Genomic DNA, 15,845 nt, shown 5'->3' on the forward strand with positions numbered 1-15,845 from the left:
TGAGCAATGGCCGGGATGTAGGCGATCCTCTTCTGTCCCATCAGGAAGTGCATCATGAGGCAAGGCAGCACTGCAGTGGCCCCCAGCAGATCACAGACTACCAGGTGACACACCATAATAAACATGGGTCTGTGCAGGTTCCTATCCACAGCAATGACACACACTACTATACCATTCCCCAGCAGCACCACGATGTAGGCAAACAGAGCCAAGAAGAAGAGGAAAGGGCCGTAGCCTGGTGGTACATCGAAGCCTTCTAGCTCAAACACAATCGGCTGTGTGAGAGGAGTGACCGTGGTTTTGTTCTCCATATACTCCTGTAAGAGACATATTAAAATGTTTAAACATATGTCCTCAGAAAGCAGAGCGCAATGTTAGATTTTTATCAGTAATTTCTCATAAAAGCTAATTTAACATCTACATTTATTATTGAAACATGAAAGAAACACACAGTAGTACCTCCAAAACATGCCGCTGCCACTAAATGAGGGAACAAAATTTAAGTATTTCTTGGTGATTGCATAAGTCTGTTCTCCCTTCCTCTCTGGTCTGTGATGCTGGTCTGACTTGTTGAGGAACGTGTGTTGTCCTTTTAACGATTTTATAGAGTGTTTGATGTTGTTGCAGTATCAGCTGCACCATGGAAACACCAATAGTGAGAAATGTCTGTGAAACACAAGGCCCTCAAACTGCACTGCAGCAAAATCTCATTTTGAATATTTAACTATTAAGATCTGTCTGCTTTCAGGAACTTCATTATTTCCTGTCAGTCACTTTTTATATGATTTAGGGTAAACGTAACTGTATAAAACATGTATAAAGAGCCATCATTCATTCTGAATTGTGTTCAGAAAAAGAATTAAAAACAAAACAAGTGCCTAGATTAGATTTTGTTTTTTATCTGAGAGAAGTCCTGCACAGACATCATCTATACTCCATGTGTGTTGTGTTGACTCACTGAAATAAAATTAAATTAAAGTGCACCATAAAATGAGTCATGTTAAGTCATACATGTGCAAGTCGTTCATGCACAACATGCTTAACGTAATTAACCCCTTATCAAGCTGGGTCATTTTGGCAAAAACGCCTGTAATATGACCTCCAAATTAGAATTACTGCTGTTATTGAACCCTCTGGATTGTAAGTACAGGCTTGGGCTCTTTGTAAAGGTAACACTCTCTAGTTTCACCCACAGCAATCAGAATCACTGTAAGTATCACTGATAAATAGTTATACACTTTAGAACACACAGAAAAAAATCTTTTTGTCCTCGCCTAACCTGTACGGACAGAATGAGACCAATCTTGATGGGAAATATTGATGTTTGGCCTATAGAGAGCCCTAAAAGGTAAGGACAGTCAACATTTAAACTTTCTGCTTTTCTGTAAAAAAGGCTTTAGTGTTAGTGCTGTGGTTGTTGCGTGTCAAAATGGTTTTATATCATTGGAAAGACGAGACTTTGAGCTTTCATTTGATGTGTATATTGTGGGCATTCATGACGGAGGGGCATGCACACATGGCTGCAATGTTGTTGATTAGTAGTCATGTATCGGGACCGGTAAGTCTGCATCGTAAAGGGTTAAAAGAAAAAAGAAATTAGAAAGCTGAAAGGCAAAGCTTGAGCTTTAAGGTCCATTTCTGCTCCCTACGTCCGTAAATAGCTACCTCTGTTTCAAACGTTGTAATTGATCACCGCCCTCATACCTCCATGAGTGTTTTGTGTTGCCATGTTTGTTAAGTCAATTCCTCCACTAGTTTACAGTGCTGAGTTCAGAGTTTATGCCTGCGAGCCGACGTCAGTTTCAGACACTGTTTAGTGGCGGTGATGCTCTGTGAAGTTCTTTCCAACCACCCGACATCCTAAACATTCGCATATCCTTTTTTCAACAGCTTGCTTGATTTCTACAGTCATCCTCATTCTTCTGCTTTTTTGCTCACTTCCTGATCCTCTTCTTCCCAGGTTTGTTTCTTTCTCTGGTCGCATGTCACCTATTCTGCTCAGCATTGCCCCTGCAATATCCAGTGGTATTGCTCCATCTTCTGGGTCCAGCGACGGATAGCTAAGCTCCCTGAAAACTAACCAAATTACGCACGTAACCGACGCAGAAGATGGACGACACTGTCCGTCAGTCTACGTATCCGCCTTCTGCTTAGAGCATAAATGGGCCTTTACTCGTCTCCGTACGTTCCAATTCTCACATATGTTCACGAGTTCTGTGTGGTTACCACACAGAAATCTGGCAAATAACTGCCCTCAGTCACGGTGCCAGGACAGAGAACCAGGGCGGGCCTCATTTATCAAATGAATTTTGACTTTATAAGCGGACAAATTCCAGTTTAATAATTCAATATTTGACCAATGTTGCAGTAAATTATGTATAGAATACAATAAAACTAAAAGTTTTTCCCCTCTACTAATGGGGGAAAAAAAGAAAAAAGACACTTAAAACGGATCCAAAATAGATATGTCATAGCGACTTACTACACTTACTACGGACGAGTAGGGCTAGGTTTAATCCAGCTGCAGGTGATGCTCCAGAGGAAGAGGAGGACACGGAAACATGCATCTGTGGTTGCTATGGTTATTGTCTTGCTAGGTCTCATCACATTGCTGGAATCATCTAACCCCTATGTTCTCAAACTGTGGTGGCACGTGTACCACCGGTGGTACGCGAGAGCCCTCTTAGTGGTACAAAAGTCAAATATTTTTTAATAAAATTATTAAACATTAAGGGTCACAGGTAAGCTGGAGCCTATTCCAGCATTACCGGTGAGAGGCAGGTACACCTGGACAGGTTACCTGTCCATAACAGGGCCAACACATAGGGGACAAACAATCACAATGGTGGGAGGAAGCTGTAGAACCTGGAAAGAACCCAGGCATACACGGGGAGAACATGCAGACTCCACACAGAAAGGCCACAAAGTTCGAACCTCCCCCTCCAGCTGAGATTCAAACCAGCGACCTTCTTGCTGTGAGGCTGTGGTGCTAACCACCACACCACCGTGCAGCCCAGTTCTTTTATGAACTTTCCATAGCTAATAGCTATGTATGTTATAGCTTAATATGTTTGCTACTGTATGTTCAGGTTTTTCATGATGGTGGTACTTGGTGAGCTCGATATTTTCTCATGTGGTACATACTGTAAAAAGTTTGAGAACCACTGATCTAACCTGTTGGAAGTGGCTGATTCTTGCTGTGTGACACCTGATACATGTTCCTTTCTTCACCTTATCATTGAATCACTGTCTGACGTCTATTGTCCAAAGGTCTGGTTCTAGTTTTTGAAGTGACTTTGAATGAAATATCGAGATAAATTAAAGAATGCATCATGTTCTTTAAGTTATCTTTCAAAGACTGGATTAAAAAAGCATATAAATAACCAAATCTTCACTTTTCCCATGTAAGCTTACACTTGTTATACACCCTTGGGTCTAGGGGTGAAAAGGATATTAACATAAAGATCGGAGACCATGTTCCACACAGTGCTAAATTTCAAAACACAATAGAACATGAATATACACAAGAATTTTCAAGCAGAATCAACTCTAGACAGGGCATCTGTGAATAGATTGTCTACCCTCTTTTTGTGCTTAATCTCCAACCAATACTGTTGCACAATTAACGTCCACCGCATCAGTCTCTGGTTGCGGTTATACATGCGCGAGAGGAACGTTAGCGGGTTTTGATCAGTGTACACTATGACGGGTGCAGGGGAGGATCCCACATACACATCGAAGTGCTGCAAAGCCAACAACAAAGACTGGGTCTCCTTCTCAAGAGTGGAATAATGGAGCTGGTGCCGATTAAACTTCTGGGAAAAGTAGCATTCGGGATGATCAATCCCATCTGGATCAGTCTGTAGGAGCAGGTGCATTCACACAGAGTTTAAACGGACAAGCTAAATTAGGTGCAGCCAAAGCAGGGGCATGCACCAGTAATGACTCCACACTGTCAAAGGCGTGGTGACAAGCGGGCGACCACAAGAGTTCATGCTTTGGACTTATTAGTGTGGTTAAGGGCTCTACTACCATCGCGTAATTTCGACAGAAGTTTTGGTAGTAGCCTGTCATGCCAAGAAACCGGCGTAATGCCTTTTGGTTGTCAGGTACTGGGAACGCCACCATCGCATCGATTTTGGCTTCAAGCAGACAGACAGATCCTTGCCCCACATGACGACCTAAGTTTGTCACTGTGGCTTTACCAGAGTCACATTTGGCTAAATTGAGGGTCAAAGAAGCCCTTGTTAATCGACTAAATACTTCCCGTAACACTGATACATGATTATCCCAAATATCCGTGTGGATGACAAAATCATCCGAATAAGTGTTACAATGAGGCACATCATCAAAAAGAGAATTTACAAGGCGCTGGAACGTTGTCGGTGCATTACACATACTGAAAGCCATTACGGTGTACTGCAGAAACTGATCAGGGGTCACAAACCCTGAAATTGCGGATGCTCTGGCCATCAGGGGAATCTGCCAGTAACCTTTCAATAGATCCATTTTGATCACATACTGTGCAGAGCCTACTGCATCTACACAATCCTCAACTCTAGGTAATGGATATGCGTCCAACACGTCACCGCATTCACTTTCTGGAAGTCAGTAATAAAGCGAGGGGAACCATCTAGTTTAATTTCAATGAGACACAGGGAACTCCAAGCGCTATTCTAGGTTTTGCTAGACCATGTAGTAGCATGTATGTCGTCTCATTTTTCATAAGTATCCTTTTAACATGATTGCAGCGGTAGAGATGCTGTTTTATTTGAGAGCTGTTTGTAACCTCAATATCATGTTCAATAACTGTGGTTCGAGAGGGTATGTCACTGAATATTAGTGGGTGCTCAGAAACTAATGAAAGTATATTGTATATACCTGTATATATCTTGTTCTATACTTAGATGTTGTAACATTGATGGCAACGTTTTCAGCATCTGGCTGTTCGGTACTCGAGGAATTAAGCGACTTTCAACTCAGTTGGATAACCCTGAGTCAGTGATCTATGGTATAGGATGGACAACAGCTACTGCGACCCCCTGTGGAAAACTCTCCACTGGGAGGTTTTCTGCAGGTAAGGTCGTACTACGAGAGACATAAGCTTTCAGCATATTTATGTGACATACCCGGGTCTTTCTCTTCTGATCAGGAGTAGCAACAATATAGTCCATATCACTTAGTTTATTCTGGACCACATATGGACCTTTTCCAATCCTTTGCTTCCTCACTACAATATTTCCAGAGCATAGACTTAAGCATCTGATGCCACCTTTCTAGCGCACCCTGGCTCTCCGGGAGATACGCACTGAACGTAATGTGTTGAATGTTCAACTCGTTCAACATCTGTTTAAATACTTTAGACGTAAAGTTTGTGCTCTGATCGGTTTTAATAACATGCGACAGGCCAAACAACGAGAATTTCACCAGTGATTTAGTCACTGAGCAAGCTGTAATCCGGCACAAAGGTATCGCTTCCAGATAACAGGTTGATGCACACAAGCAGGAACATATTACCAAATCGTGTCCATGGCAATGTTCCTACACAGTCGACAATTAACTGTTTAAATAGTTCACCTACAGCAGGAATTGGATGTTAGGGAGAATGAGGGATCAATTGATTTGGCTTCCCCGTTACCTGACACGTATGACAACTGCTCACATAGCGGATCACATCAGATTTCATCCCTGACGAAAAGAAAAAGAAATGCTTTAACATGCGCTGGTACGTTTTGGCAGAAGGGTTGTGGGACCACAACCTGGGTTTCCACGTTCCAATGCTCCCCTGGACGCACAACCTGGACAGCAACGCCGCATTAATATTCCAACCTGACGAAAAACATCCCTGTCCCCGTGCCACTCTATTCAGCACTCACCACCTCTTTAAAGTACTGCTGTAGTGTGGGATCCTCACTCTGCGCAACACCAAGTGAGTGTCGTGTTATCGGAACTGACAAGAGGGCAGGAGGCACTAGAACCTCCTGAGCTTTTATGTCCTTCCTGTATAATCAGTCTGGACTGTGGTCAGCAGATTCTAAACCACTGTTATCAGAGTGTGGACTGTGGTCATAAGAGTCTGGACCACCACCATCTAAGCCTGGACCACCATCGGAACTTCAGCCAATAAGCTTCAGGTTCTAGCTCATAGGTACTAAGCTCATAGGCCTTCAGCACTGTAGCCTTAACCACATCATAGTCTTAGCCACAAGAGGGAGCGCTGCTACCACCTCCTGAGCCTTGCCAGATAAATGGCATTGAACAAGGAGGGACCAACATCCCCTGGGCCACTGAAGCGCATGCCCGATACGTTCAAATGCCGAGAAAAAGCAATCCACATCTGACTCATCGAATACTGGAACAAAGGGAATATACTTTGAAATATCAAAGGGCTTAGCAGGCAGCATAAAGCTCCGAACCCCCACTGGAGTACCAGAGACTCTATGAGAGGTGGCTCTGGCCTGGGCTTCTAGTTCCACTTTCCGAAGGCGTACTGCCTTGTCCGCCCCAGTTTTCTTATTTCCACCTGGGTCTGTCTTTGCTGGGCTCTTTCCTGAGCCTCCAGCTGTAATCGGGCCAGCCTTAGCCTCAATCAAGCTTGGGAAGCATTGTCCGAGAGGTGAGGATCAATACACGCACCCCAGCGGACACACAGGGCACACGCCTTTTAAACAAGCCAGCCACCACTAAAGCTTTAATTCCTGCTTCCTACTTTGTTTCGGCAACGGGATATCAAAGTGGTCTGCGATCGCGGTCAAATCATCCTTCCGACAGGTTTCAATTTGGTCAAAGTTGGGTTCTGCCAGGAACTCCTCCAGATCAAATCAACCCATGTCCAGTAGCCAAAACTTGTACAATACACTACAATACACTGTAACAGGTTGAAAAGTCAGCTTAACAGTACCTGAGTGCCAAAAAAAGAAATTTGCAACACGCATTTGTCTCCCTCTACACCAGTCAGAGCTTACATATATGGTAAAAAAAAAAAAATGTACCATTGACCAATTAAACTTGCAGCTACCTATCAGGGTAGCAGAATTGTTGAATCTCCATTAGGGTTGCAAAAAAAAGAAAGATAAATTTAAAAGAAAAATTTAGCCACATATTTAGAGGCATTGTGGAAGGTCCAGAGAGCCACTTTCAGCTCCAGAGTCGTAGGTTAGAGACCCCTGATGTAGTGTTTGTAAACCAAAATTTACTGCATTTTCTTTATGTAAATGTAGGCCATACCTCCATTCTGGGACATTGCTGCTAGATGCCTTGCAGCTGTCTTACTCTGTGTACTGCTACTGGATGCACAGCAGCCCGTTCCATGCCTGAACATTGATGCTGAAGGACCACCAGAACTCCATGTCTGGACATTGCTGCTGGATGCCCGGGTAGTTCAAGGCAAATTTAAAAAGCAGGGGGACATCAGGTCTCCCTTCATGTTGATAGGGTGTGTCAATTCGCTTGCCATCCATCCACTACCAACCATCATCACCCAGTCCCAGTGAGGTTTTCCATTAGTTCGGAGGCAAGAATTGGGTCAATAAACCCCCATGTTGTGTTTGGTGTATGTTTACTGGATGCTAATGAGCCCTCCTACCCCTCCCACCTATCACAAAAGCTCTCATGAATCAGTGAGATATGGATTGTACACTCAGGGCCTTGGCTCCAATCTAGGACAAGTGCTGCAAGCTTTGCAAGATCAAGAGCTGGCTGTGACCCACTCTGCAGACACTGGGAGGTTGAAAGTTTAACTCGTTCTCTTTGACTTAAGTAATTATGAATATTTAGTTTGTTTTTCCTATTGGTTGACTCATGTCTCCAGCCTGTGCAGAGTACAGTAACATATGCTAGTAAAAGCCAATCGAAACCAGTTTCTCAGTCGTTTACTATAACCCCGTTTCCACCACTGGTCCAGGTTGGTAAAGTTCGGGTCGGTATGTATTTTTGTCTATTTTAGGTCATTAAGTTATTCTCCAAATCTTACCAATCAGACCCTAAAGGATGGAGTTGGACACTGCAATCTAATGATTGCTGCATAATAAATAAAATTAGATTTGATTTGAAAGAATCATCACTTCCTGTGTGACTGGGCAACAGGAACAAATCAGGAAAAAAAATATTTAAATATACAAAGAATTTATTGTTGTTTAAAGCCACATGCCAAGAAGAGTACAAACTGTCACTTTTATGTCATTTTGTAGTGTTATCACTTCTCACAGAGGATGTAACAGGCTTAAGGGTATGGTCAGCTGTGGAAACACAACAGAGATAAGGATTTACCAAACCAAACCATCCCAAGTCTGACCGCCGATGGAAGCGGTGCTCATGTAGGTGTCCTGAAGTGAACTCTTGCAGGTCTTAATTTTTGCTTCTCTTTATTAATTGAAATGTTACTCTTCAAAGACTTATTTTTTTCCCTCTTGTGGTCAAATACATATATATTTTCATGTGCTCTGTTGATTATAAGCAGAGTTTTTAATAGTTTTCATGAGTAAATAATGCTTCAGTTTAAAACAATCATACAGTGAACAAATTTCTCCAGTGTTCGTAACCATTTGTAAGCGGCAGAGAGAAGTATGATTAATACCACTGTGTTGCGAATTGCAGTGGTTTAGGCGGGTAGAAATGAAAGTGTGGATGACTTTTTCAAATGGCTTGAGTTTTTTGATGGTGCAGATTTGGAAAAAAACTGCTTTCACTACTGAAGACACCTGTTTGTCTAACTTAAGTCATGAATCAAAGATGAAACCAAGGTTTTTGACTTGAGGGTTGATGAAAGTGGATAGGTTGCCAAGACTATTAGATGCCTGATTGATATTGTCACAGGTGCTGAAGGTGCATAATTTTGGATTTACTGTCTTTGAGTTGAAGGAAGTTAGCTGCCATCCAGGACTTTATTTCATCAATGCAGTTGTGGATGTTGGTGAGTTTGGACTGGTTGTTGGGTTTGAAGGGAAGGCAGAGCTGGGTGTCATCAGCATAACAGTGGAAGGAGATGTTGTATTTTTGAATGATGTGACAGAGGGGGTGCATGTATATGGAGAAGAGAATATGACCTAGGATTTAACCTTGAGGAACTCCAAAAGAGTAAATAACTGTGAGGGAGGAGATTGTGCCAATTTCTGCTGAGAAGCTTTTATTGTTAAGGTAGGAGATGAACCAGTTCAGAGCAGTGGCATTTATTCCAGTTCCATGATGGAGACTGTCTATTAATGTGGTCTATATTTTTCCAGGATGTTATTATGGATTAGGTAGGGGAGCAACTGATTGAGAATGACCTTTTCAAGAACCTTGGAGAGAAATGGAAGTTTGGAAATGGCTCTGTAGTTGCTGGGTAGTGTGGGATCAGTGTTGGGTATCCTTGGAAGTGGCTGGACAATTGTGTGCTTGAAACAAGTTGATACATGCAATGTAGAAACTTATTAAGTAGATAAAATGTTGTAACTCCACAGATGTATTTAGTCAGAGTTTTAAACAAAATAATACCCCTGGTTGTAGTTGGCGTTATTGGCTGTGCAGAAAAAATGTCTGAGAAATGTCTGTGGAAAAACTGCACTGCAGCAAAATCTCATTTGAATATTTAACCATTAAGATCGGTCTGCTTTCAGGAACTTTATTATGTCCTTTCAGTCATTTTTATTTAGTTTAGCGTAAATGTCACTGTATAAAACAAGAATAAAGAGCCATTATCCATCTTCTGAATTGTGTTCAATTAAAATGATTTAATTAATTACAAAGAAAACAACTGCCAAGATTAGATTTTGTATTTTATCAGAGAAGTCCTGCACAGAAATCATCTATACTCCATGTGTGTTGTGTTGACTCATTGAATTAAATTAAAGTGCCTCATAAAATGGGTCAAGCTAAGTCCTACATGTGCAAGTCGTTCATGCACAACATGCTTAACGTAATTAAAAGAAAAAAGAAAGGTAAAGGCTGAGAGAATGCTGGAAAGCGAGACTCGGCAAGACTTGGCAGGATGTTTTTTACATAAGAGGTCTTTATTTTTTAGATACATTTTAGACATTTTATTTTTGACATAGTTTATGTGACTTTTCCAGTTTTAGTTGATTATCAACAATAGCTTCTAAGAATTTGAATTCAAGAACAGTTTCTGTTGCAGTGTCATTAACTTTGATTTTTCTACTATTGTTTGTTATATGATTTTAAAATATAATCCATTTAGTTAATCCTAGACGGAGAGAGAATTTGTTGGCATGAAACCCCTTTTTAACTAACTGAAATTCAAGTTCTACTGTATCCAGAAGCTGCTTCAGATTGTCCCCACTACAAAAAAAGTTCAATCGTCCGCATATAGGATACATTTTAGTAAATTAGAAACAAAACATAAATCATTTATAAACAATGTAAACAGCAATGGCACACATACAGAACCCTGTGGCAGGTAACCTTCAGCAACTCAGACTCTATTATTTATATGTACAATCTGATACCTGTTATCTAAGTAGCTTCTCAGCCAATTGTGGGCTAGTCCATCAATACCTTACTGTTAGAATTTATTAGGAGCAATGAATGATCAACAGTTTTGAATGAAAAACAGTATGTTCCCTTTTTTCAGTAGCATCAGTAATTTGTTCAGTAAAATCCATAAGTGCCAGTAAAATGGTCTGGATTTTCCTGAAGCCATTTTGTTGGTTGTAAATAAGAATGTGCTTATCAATAAAGATATTTAATGGATTAACAAATCATTTTTCTGTAATTTTTAATCAAAGTAAGCTGGATAGCATGTTTTTATCACCAGATGTATACAGAGAAATTAGTTTAGCTATTTTTCCTTGTGAGGGAACTTTTCCAACCATCAGGGACAAATTGCAGATATATAGCTGTACAATCAATTGTCTTTTAACCAAGAACATGGTGAGCTCATTCAAGTCAGTTGATTTTTCATAATGAAATTGTTAATTTCATCATGATCAGTAGGAGATAATGATCTTTCTCCATTAAGGTCTTTTGGGACAGACCTTAATTTTAAAATGTTTAAAGATGCTGGAGCGTAATTCTTTGCTGACCAGGCCGTAGATGATGGGGTTGATCGCTGGAGGAATAATAATAAGTAAAATGCTGAAGAACTTCCGTATGTTTTGGGAGAGGGAGGGAAACCTGTAACTCACAACGATGACCAGTGAAGCGATCTCATACAGGACATAAACAACAAGGTGAGGTGTGCATGTCTGAACTGCTTTGATGCGGACACTCTTATCATTTCTATCTTGTTTTACAGAAGCACTCAGGATTCGGATGTAGGAAAAAGCAATGATGATGAAGATCCCTGTACTCAAAGTCCAGGTCATGGCAAGACCTAGAAAATCATAGAAAGGCAATTATTAATTAATATTGAAAACCATGTTTTTATGGGAAGAATTATAAGAATGTTGCCCATGAATGCAGGCCAGGTCGAGGATGTTGCGGTTGCTGCAGTAGACATGAGGGATGCTTTGTCCACACAGTGGGACATTTATATGGAAGGCAAAGAGAACCGCAATAACCAGCAGGGCAACAATCCAGGCCAGAGCGCAGCAGGTGTGCAGTCGAACCGAAGTCATGATGGCGTGATACCTGAGCGGCTTACACACTGCAATGTACCTGCACAGAGAAAAGAGCTCAGTTCTTTTATATATTAGAGAGTTAACGCATTAATCATTAACACCGTCCAGTTTTTTGTTGCACATTCACACATATTTTTTTTCTTTCTCAAAGATCATGCTTTCTGGTTCTGAACACAAAAAACCCACAAGCTGAGGCTTGCAATCCAATGCTTCTTCAGCCATGTAATATCCTGCTGCATATATATATATATATATATATATATATATATATATATATATATATATATATATATATATATGACTCAAATGCATCAAGTGTAGGTCAAATAATAATCAGACTATCTTGTTCAACATTTATTATTGTGGCCTTAAATTTGGAATATTCTCCTTTTTCTGTTGTCTGTACATGAACCCTGATGTGCTGCTGATATCAGCTCAGACTATGTGTTAGTTCAGGTGCTGATCACCTCTCTGTTTCCCCTCAATACATTTTCTCTCCCTCTCCTTTCCTTGTTTTCATCTTGTTAGTCTGATCTTCCTTTCTTGGGGAAATACAAAACTTTTCCTGTTCCCTGTGGCTGTCCAACCACATAGGTTCAATGAATTACTTGGTTCAAACACCTGGTGCAGGTGTGGAATAAACCATTTTCCCCTTTTTGAATGGGCTTCAAAGAATGAGTGATCCATAATTATTAAAATTAATTCAGAATTCAGGGCAAAGTTAAGCCTACTCAAGCTTTTTTTTTTCTGTTAAACTGATTTATTTTACTTTTCACATTAGTCCAGGATAACAGTCTACTGTCCCTGTTACCATCAGGCCTATATCACTTATCACCTCACTGCTGGATGGTTATTTCCTGCTGGGACACAGGATAACAGACTCAGCTGATGCAGACTTACAAGGATATTTACTTCTCATCACTACAGAATGAAATTGTCAGGTCATGTGGTAAAAGACCCTGCAGCTGCAGTACGTGCTAGTGTCAGGTAAAAATCTAATAAAAGACTGAATTTGAGATTTGGAGATCGTAGGTTCCTATAAAAAAAATCTAATCTTGTCAGGTCATGTGTTAAAAGACCTTGCAGCTGCAGTACATGTTGATATCAGGTTATCAGATATCAGTGATTTCACTACCTGTCATAGGCCATAGCACACAGAACAGTCTGTACTGCAACCCCGTATGTGTGCACGCTGAAGGCCTGAGCGATGGCCGGGATGTAGGCGATCCTCTTCTGTCCCATCAGGAAGTGCATCATGAGGCAAGGCAGCACTGCAGTGGCCCCCAGCAGATCACAGACTACCAGGTGACACACCATAATAAACATGGGTCTGTGCAGGTTCCTATCCACAGCAATGACACACACTACTATACCCTTCCCCAGCAGCACCACGATGTAGGCAAACAGAGCCAAGAAGAAGAGGAAAGGGCCGTAGCCTGGTGGTACATTGAAGCCTTCTAGCTCAAACACAATCGGCTGTATGAGAGGAGTGACCGTGGTTTTGTTCTCCATCCAAAGCAGTGTATTTCTGTAAGAGACAGATTAAAATGTTTAAACACGTGTCCTCAGAAAGCAGAGAGCATAATATTAGATTTTTATCAATTTCTCATAAAAGCTCATTCAACATTTAGGTCTATTATTGAAACATGAAAAAAAATACACAGTAGTACCTCCAAAACATGCAGCTGCCACTAAATGAGGGTAGAAACTGAAGTACTTCTTGGTGAAAGCATAAGTCTGTTCTCCCTTCCTCTCTTGTCTGTGATGCTGGTCTGACTTGTTCAGCAATGTATGTCGTCCTTTTAATGATTTCATAGAGTGTTTGATATCTTTGCAGTATCAGCTGCACCATAGAAACACCAATAGGGAGAAATGTCTGTGAAAAACAAGGCCATCAAACTGCATTGCAGCAACAACTCATTTGAATATTTAACCATTTAGATCGGTATGCTTTCAGGAACTCATTATTTCCTTCCAGTCATTTTTTTATTTCGTTTAGCGTAAATGTAACTGTATAAAACAAGTATAAAGAGCAATTATCCATCTTCTGACATGTGTTCAAATAAAATTAATTAATTAATTAAAAAGTGCCTAGATTAGATTTTGTTTTGTTTTTTTTTTATCTGAGAGAAGTCCTGCACAGAAATCATCTATACTCCATGTGTGTTGTGTTTACTCATTGAAATGCAATTAAATTAAAGTGCCCCATAAAATGAGTCAAGCTAAAACCTACATGTGCAAGTCGTTCATGCACCACATGCTTAACGTAATTAAAAGAAAAAAGAAAGGTAAAGGCTGAGAGAATGCTGTAATGCAAGACTCGGCGAGACTTGGCAGGATCAACATGGCGCGCTACTGAAAACAAACAAACAAACGCCTCAAGCTAACACAAAAAGATTAAAATAATAATAATTAAAGCCACAAGCAGCATCCATCAGTGGCCTCCCGCCACCCGTCGCATTTTGCTAGCATGTTAGCTAATGTGCTAACATGCTATGTAACATGGCAAAATGTCTAGCTGAGAATCTGGAATGTTGGAATACCTAATTATCGTTTTTGCTAGCATGCTAACGTGCTATGTTGCCATGGTAACAGGTGTTAAGTACCCAACAAGTATGAATACTGTCAACTTTGGTGTCGATCCCATGTTTTTCTGTGGAGATATGAGCAAACTGTGTTTCATGGTGAGAAGGCTTTATTCCGTCGGTTGCCATGGTAACATGCTTTGTCCTATTAGAAAGATTTGAATAGCATTTGGTCCCCAACTTGCCAGTAAGCTTCCCACTAAGTTTGGAGTCACTCGCACGAATCCCCTCAGACTAGTTCGTTCAAATATGATGCATATAAAGTGCAAGAAAATGGGAAAAAAATGGACGCAAACTCCAAGATGGCGGCACCCCGTTGCCATGGCAACATGTGTTCGATTGACTTTTTTGCTTGACTAGGGGTGTTGCACATGTGTGCCAAATTTTGTCTTAATACGCCAAAGTAGAAGTTCAGGACCCCATTCATTTTTGGATTTTATTTTTTTCTAGGTGGTGCTTTTGAGCCATTTTTGAATTGAAGTCTATGGGGACCGTAGAATATCGAAATTTTTGCCGGGCTTGATGTGTGTGCCACATTTCACAACTTTTCATGGATGTTTAGGGGGTCATATTTGGGCTCAAAGTTCTTAGAAAAATAATAACATTTCAACAACAATCCTTCCATACTTCGTATGGCTCGGACCCTAATATATTTACAAAAAAAGGGTTGATATTCCAAACCACACCAACCCGGTCACTCTGGATCACAGCGAAGAATATCTCACCAGCCCGATGGATTTCAGTAAAGAAAGCTTCCAGCGGATTGTGATGGGAAAGTCGAACGCTACAACGACAAGCTCCGAAAACCAGCTCCAAAAGGTTTCGCCCAGCGGATTCCCCTGAAGCAACCATTCCAGTTTCTCCAACCGGCAGCGATATGACGGATATCTTAATCTCCGTTGATGGGACGCTATCTAATCTCCTTGCCCTGCTCTCCCTGCTGGAAGTTCTTCACCATGAGTTTCAATCTTTAAAAGAAAGTTTGGAATATAGCCAAAGCAGGTGGAAGTTCTTGCTACGGACAACAATGCCCTCAGAGACTCTGTGAAGAACCTTACTGTAGGAATAAGCCGACCATCAGTGGAAAATAAAAAAAATGAAAGAATTAGTCTTACATCTACAGGCTCTTGGCATGAGAGATAACCTAGTTATTTCCGTCACAAGTGGAGGCAGAGGTGAGGACCCAAGTGCAGGCAGCTCAGGCATGAGGAAGGATCAGTGAAGTTAAAATGGTTTATTGCCAAGATGCAAGACAGGGAACCACACATGACAGGGAGTATACCACATAAGGATCTGACCAGGAGTAACTGAAAACCAAGGGCATATGTACACGGAGGGAGTAATGAGGAACAGGTGAAGTGGATGAGTAATTAGACCAGGTGATCTAATGAGCCAGAAAAAAGCGCATGAGGGAAAAACTAACTTAGCATGACAAAACCAAAAACCCAAACCATGATCTAAAAGCAGAAACTAATCATGACAAAAACCAGAACTATAACCCAAAACCAGAACTAAAAAACGACATACATGATCCATACACAGCCCATGAGCATGACAATTTCAGGGATCCCTGAGCAGGTGGAGGAAGATACAGAGGCAGCTGTAAAAAAATGATCAGAACCAACCTGAAACTTCCACAGGAAAAGGTAAAAGCCATCTCCTTTCATCGTGTTCACCGCATAGGGGGAAAGAAAACAGAGGGCAG

Source organism: Melanotaenia boesemani, chromosome 15, assembly GCF_017639745.1.
Source record: "Melanotaenia boesemani isolate fMelBoe1 chromosome 15, fMelBoe1.pri, whole genome shotgun sequence".
In the NCBI taxonomy this organism is placed as follows: Eukaryota; Metazoa; Chordata; class Actinopteri; order Atheriniformes; family Melanotaeniidae; genus Melanotaenia; species Melanotaenia boesemani.